Source organism: Neomonachus schauinslandi, chromosome 2 (genome assembly GCF_002201575.2).
Source record: "Neomonachus schauinslandi chromosome 2, ASM220157v2, whole genome shotgun sequence".
NCBI lineage: Eukaryota > Metazoa > Chordata > Mammalia > Carnivora > Phocidae > Neomonachus > Neomonachus schauinslandi.
The window spans coordinates 2053581-2060244 of record NC_058404.1 but is presented as its reverse complement, the minus strand read 5'-3'; positions in this window follow the sequence as shown (position 1 = coordinate 2060244).

The window sequence follows — 6664 nt, the reverse complement described above, 5'->3', positions numbered from 1 at the left end:
AAAGTACAGCATCCTTTCTTGATCAAAACTCTTCAGAGTATAGGCATAGAGGGTACATACCTCAATATCATAAAAGCCATCTATGAAAAACCTACAGCGAATAGCATTCTCAATGGGGAAAAACTGGGAGCTTTCCCCCTAAGGTCAGGAACGTGGCAGGGATGTCCACTATCACCACTGCTATTCAACATAGTATTGGAAGTCCTAGCCACAGCCATCAGACAACAAAAAGAAATCAAAGGCATCCAAATTGGCAAAGAAGAAGTCAAACTCTCACTCTTTGCAGACGATATGATACTTTATGTGGTAAACCCCAAAGACTCCACCCCAAACCTGCTAGAACTCATACAGGAATTCAGTAAAGTGGCAGGATATAAAATCAATGCACAGAAGTCAGTGGCATTCCTATACACCAACAACAAGACAGAAGAAAGAGAAATTAAGGAGTCGATCCCATTTACAATTGCACCCAAAACCATAAGATACCTAGGAATAAATCTAACCAAAGAGGCAAAGGATCTGTACTCAGAAAACTATAAAATACTCATGAAAGAAATTGAGGAAGACACAAAGAAATGGAAAAACGTTCCATGCTCATGGATTGGAAGAACAAATATTGTGAAGATGTCAATGCTATCTTGAGCAATCTACACATTCAGTGCAATCCCTTTCAAAATACCATCATCCACTTTTCTTCAAAGAAATGGAACAAATAATCCTAAAATTTGTATGGAACCAGAAAAGACCCCGCATAGCCAGAGGAATGTTGAAAAAGAAAAGCAAAGCCGGTGGCATCACAATTCCAGACTTCCAGCTCTATTACAAAGCTGTCATCATCAAGACAGCATGGTACTGGCACAAAAACAGACACATAGATCAATGGAACAGAATAGAGAGCCCAGAAAGGGACCCTCAACTCTATGGTCAACTCATCTTTGACAAAGCAGGAAAGAATGTCCAATGGAACAAAGACAGTCTCTTCAACAAATGGTGTTGGGAAGATTGGATAGCCACATGCAGAAGAATGAAACTGGACCATTTCCTTACACCACACACAAAAATAGACTCCAAATGGTTGGAAGACCTCAATGTGAGACAGGAGTCCATCCAAATCCTAAAGGAGAACACAGGCAGCAACCTCTTTGACCTCAGCCGAAGCAACTTCTTCCTAGAAACATCGCCAAAGGCAAGGGAAGCAAGGGCCAAAATGAACTATTGGGACTTCATCAAGATAAAAAGCTTTTGCAAAGCAAAGGAAACAGTCCACAAAACCAAAAGACAACCGACAGAATGGGAGAAGATATTTGCAAATGACATATCAGATAAAGGGCTAGTATCCAAAATCTATAAAGAACTCATCAAACTCAACACCCAAAGAACAAAGAATCCAATCAAGAAATGGGCAGAAGACATGAACAGACATTTTTCCAAAGAAGACATCCAAATGGCCAACAGACACATGAAAACGTGCTCAATATCGCTCGGCATCAGGGAAATCCCAATCAAAACCTCAATGAGATACCACCTCACACCCGTCAGAATGGCTAAAATTAACAAGTCAGGAAACGACAGATGTTGGCAGGGATGCGGAGAAAGGGGAACCCTCCTCCACTGTTGGTGGGAATGCAAGCTGGTGCAGCCACTCTGGAAAACGGTATGGAGGTTCCTCACAAAGGTGAAAATAGAGCTACCATATGATCCAGCAATTGCACTACTGGGTATTTACCCCAAAGATACAAAAGTAGGGATCCGAAAGGGTACATGCACCCCGATGTTAAAGCAGCAATGTCCACAATAGCCAAACTGTGGAAAGAGCCAAGATGTCCATCGACAGATGAATGGATAAAGAAGAGGTGGTATATATATACAATGGAATATTATGCAGCCATCAAAAGGAATGAGATCTTGCCATTTGCAATGACGTGGATGGAACTGGAGGGTATTATGCTGAGCGAAATAAGTCAAACAGAGAAAGACATGTATCATATGATCTCACTGATATGAGGAATTCTTAATCGCAGAAAACAAACTGAGGGTTGCTGGAGTGGGGGGTGGGGTGGGAGGGATGGGGTGACTGGGTGATAGACACTGGGGAGGGTATGTGCTCTGGTAAGCGCTGTGAATTGTGCAAGACTGTTGAATCTCAGATCTGTACCTCTGAAACAAATAATGCAATATATGTTAAGAAAAAAAAAAAAGAAGAAGGTAGCAGGAGGGGAAGAATGAAGCGGGGGAAATTGGAGGGGTAGATGAACCATGAGAGACGATGGACTCTGAAAAACAAACAGGGTTCTAGAGGGGAGCGGGGTGGGAAGATGGGTTATCCTGGTGATGGGTATTGAGGAGGGCACATTCTGCATGGAGCACTGGGTGTTATGCACAAACAATGAATCATGGAACACTACATCTAAAACTAATGATGTAATGTATGGGGATTAATGTAAGAATAAAAAAATTTTTTTAAATAAAAATAAAAAAGAGTAAAAAAAAAATAATTCCCTTAAGCTCGCTAGTGTTTCACACTCCTTGTTAGTACGGCTGGCATCCCTGTGGGGGCCAGGGCTTTCTGACCACGCAGCTGTGTAGTAATGATCAGGATTGCAGCCCCGAGCCCAGTCACCTGCTGCAGCTCCCGGGAAGAAAGTGCTGGTCAGCAAAGATCCCAGCCCACCCATGGTTCAAGGTCCCTGGACCAGTGCTGGAGAACAGACCGGTTCTGAGCCTGACAACATCTCCCATGACCTGCGGGCTCTCACTTTTAGGAAGCACGGAGTAAATGAAAAAGCTCCGGCATTGAGACACGAGACACCGGGAGCATTGAAGAGGCCGGCAGGAGGCCGCCATGGTCCCTGTGGGTGGTGAAGACATACAGACAGCCCAGTGCACTCCGGACTCCAGGCTCTGGCGTCCCCTGCGAGTCTATCATGGCACCAGCGATAATCTTGGTGCTGGCGGCAGCAAACGGAACCACTAGGCAGGCCATGCCCAGGCAGGAGGGAGAAGCAAATTCCAGGGTACGTACCCCCAAAACAGCATGGGAATGCAGCCTACATCACACTCCTCTCGGAGAGGGTAAAAGCTGACGCAGAAGAACCTGCTTTTTCTGAGTAAACCCCTTGTTATGCTGAATCCTAATATAAAAGGGTAAGACCCTGCTTGAAACACACAAACATTATGAGGCTGATTTTGTATCCAGGTCATTTAATGATGAGTAGAAATCTATGAATGCTCGTCCTTCTCAGGATTGTTGTAGGGAAAAACGTAAACTCCAGTGGGATAGATTTTCTCTCAACCTAACACAATGCAAGCCCGTATTATTCCCAAATTAGTGTACTGTCCTTCCCGACGCATGGTAGAACAGAGCCATAGTTTATCCAATGCCTATTTTGTTCTCTTTTTGATAGATATTGGAAAATAAATTTTACCTAAGTATCAGACGGATGCATATCTAAAACACGAAGTTTCATTTTAATGAGGGAAGAGTAAAATAGTTGAGGTGTACTGAAATTCAGAATCTTAATAGAAATTTTAAAAGGTAACTTTAAAAGGTAACTTGACAGCACAAGGCACAAGATTAAATAGTGCTTTCTTTGCAGGAAAGAGTACCGTGAATCTACATTCTATCTGTTCAAATGAAGTATCCGTAAACGACTAATTAGGATAATCCGCTCATTCTTGGCTTGTCTCCAGTATCTCTTCTTTCTACTTTGTGGTTCCAAAGCAAACAATTTATTTCCATTATAATACAATCTGAAAGAGATGAATTAGCAATCAGGATTAGGAATCATACATTTTAATAGGAGCGATGCAAAGGCATTGTGCCATAGTGAATAACTATAAGAAAATGGCATTCTTGTTTGGCCAATCCTTGGCACCTTGTCAGTTCCCTTTGCTGAGGTTTGATTCCTCCATAAAAACCTCCCAGCTGCACTAATGCTTCCTTTTTCTCTTCGAAGATAAAGACATGTCCCGGAACAATATTCAGGTTAAAAAATAAATAAATAGAGGCACAAGGGATAAAGAATTCTGTGTATTTCAATACACTTAGAGTAGCAAGGGAAAAGGCAGAAGTTGAGAGAAGAGAGAGGAGAGAGAGAATGGGTGGCAGGGGCAGGGTGGGTGAAGCTTGCAGCCCCAGCCCAGGTGGTTCCCCAAACACAGACCCCCATGTGCAAGCAGCCCTCTGGGTCCCAGGACTGAAGGACCCCAGCCAGAGAGTGTTCACCCAGTGAAACCCCTTTCCCGATAGACCCCTGAGACCCTCCATGAGAAAGGCACCCTTGTAGGGGCTGAACTTCCAGACTGACCAGTCTGCCCACCTGGGGCCAGAGCCATAGAAGAACCAAAATTCATGAAGCACAGAGTAATGTGTTTTGCATTCCTGAACCTCTGGAGTCAAATTCATGCCATCTACCTATGCTTCCATAATTTCTAACACCCCGATTCCCCGTATTCCCCATGATATGGGGAATCAGGGTGTCATGTCAAACGGGACAAGGATGCGAGTGGCCCACGCTGTGGCCGACAGACGAGGCACTCCAGTTATCAATGGAGTGAGTCTTGGGGATTTTCACCTTCAAGGTGGCTTTCCTGTCCTCTACAGCCTGTCCAAGTCCACGCTACAGGGGGGCAGCCGCAGACTTCTTCCCTAAGGTCTTGAGACAGAGCTTCTCAAATATGAAGAGTCCCGTGTACGACAAATAATTGAAACTAAATATGAGAAAAACACTTGTCAGATAAAGTAAGAATTCAGAAAAGACCAAAGGAAAAAAAATCATTGTTACTAATGCATTTCTTTTTATAAAAGAAACACAAAACTGCTTAAAAATTCCTGGTCACTGAATAGAGAGCTGGGTCTCTTCTCAGTGAGAAATTTCCAAAGATTACCATGTTTTGTACCCAGAAAAATGAAAGGCATCAAGCTCCGGGGCAAGGACAGTCATGTCCCCACAGACTTGGGACAGACAGCAAACTAACCACAGTCCTGCTTTGGACAAGACAATGATGTCCCTGGAACTGCCGATAATGGACAATTTGCAAGGGCAATTAATCTTGATAACAAGGCAACATGTGTCCTCAGAGGAACAAACATACTTCTTTGGCATAAGTGAAAAATAGATTGGGTTCAAGTCAATTCATGTAAAAACAAAATGCTATAAAAGTAGGCCAAATTATCAAGTTAGGATATAAGTACGAGAAAGTCTTTTTTTTTTTTTTTTCCTGCCTAAAAGCCTTATTTACCATGCCTTTCTTTAGTCTTCTTTATTAGAGTAATCGAAGTCCACTCTGAGGATGCAAAAGGCCTCAACCTAGCCAAGCTCCTACTATTATCATTGAGTTGATAGCCATTACCTTAATTTCCTAAATTGATCTTACATTTGGCCAGTCCCTTGAGATTCACAAAGAACATGCTTCTTTTTGAATTTTAACGTTTCTTTACATCCTGGCTTCGGAAAGTGGTTATATTTATAATAGTGTTGGACGTGGCATTTACTGCTGGGAATACAAGATTTGAAATCATGCAGAGGTGGATGTCAGCTCTGTCGGGTAAGGCTGTAAAATCTATAAAATCTCGATTTATGTACCATCCCTTCACGTGTTTTTAATGCTGCATACCATGTTTTTCTAGCCATCCCTGCTCACTGCCATCCCTACAGGTCCAGTCTCTGTTTTCCCTCCTTCCGTGTTAGGATTGTACCCTACTAAACTCTTCCCTGTGCCCTCCGTTGCCTTCTTTTCAATATTCCCTTCTCCTAAGCCTGCTCAAATTGCTGCTACAAAATTCCCCTCTCTTGCTACCCTTCTGGACTTCTAATCCCTTTATTGGTACCCTGCAGAGTTGCACCTGACAGTCACACCTTCTCATCGTCTCCTTCAAGGTCCTGCGCTGGCCAGAGATTTTCCCTCATTACCTGCAGCTAGCACTCCACTCAAATCTCTCTTTTTAAATGTGAACTTTGCCTCCTGAGCTCACCTCCTTGCTCTGTGCATGGAGTGATATGAAAAATATTTTCCACCATAGATTTTTTTGTACTTACAAGATACAAGTAGATTCGATGCCTTGTGGGTTTTATATATTATCTCTCAGAGTGGACCAATCTAAAGATCTTTTGGTCTCCTTCATTCAGAAAAAATTATAACCCTGTGCAGAAGTATATATGAAGCTAAAAAGTGAGTTGAAAATTCAAAAGAGAAGACACCTGTTGGGGAAGTATCGGCAGTGGACACCCCTTCTTCTAACCCATGATGGGAGGTGGGGATGAACCCGTCATGCATGCTATCCTCTTTCTTGGACACCAGGAAAGTGTGTTTTCATCACGAGTTTCTTTCAGAAAACTGGTTTGGATAAATCCATTTACCACTGCACATATGCATTTCTTCATCTCACATCACTCTCAAAATGGATATTACACATGCATATAATCGTCTCCTCTTTGTCCTCTCTACTAGAAGGAAAATCCCATAGGCAAGGCCAATGTATGCTTTGCTCAGACACAGTATGTGTGTGTGATGCGTACCTCGAAATTAATGTCTGGATTCCCTGCCCCTACTTGAAAGAATGGAATGAAGGAGGAAAAGAAAGAGGGAGGGAGGAGAGTAAGAAAGGAGTAGGGAGAGGATCCCATTCTTCCTCTTTCTTCTTCATCTATGTCAATGGCACATG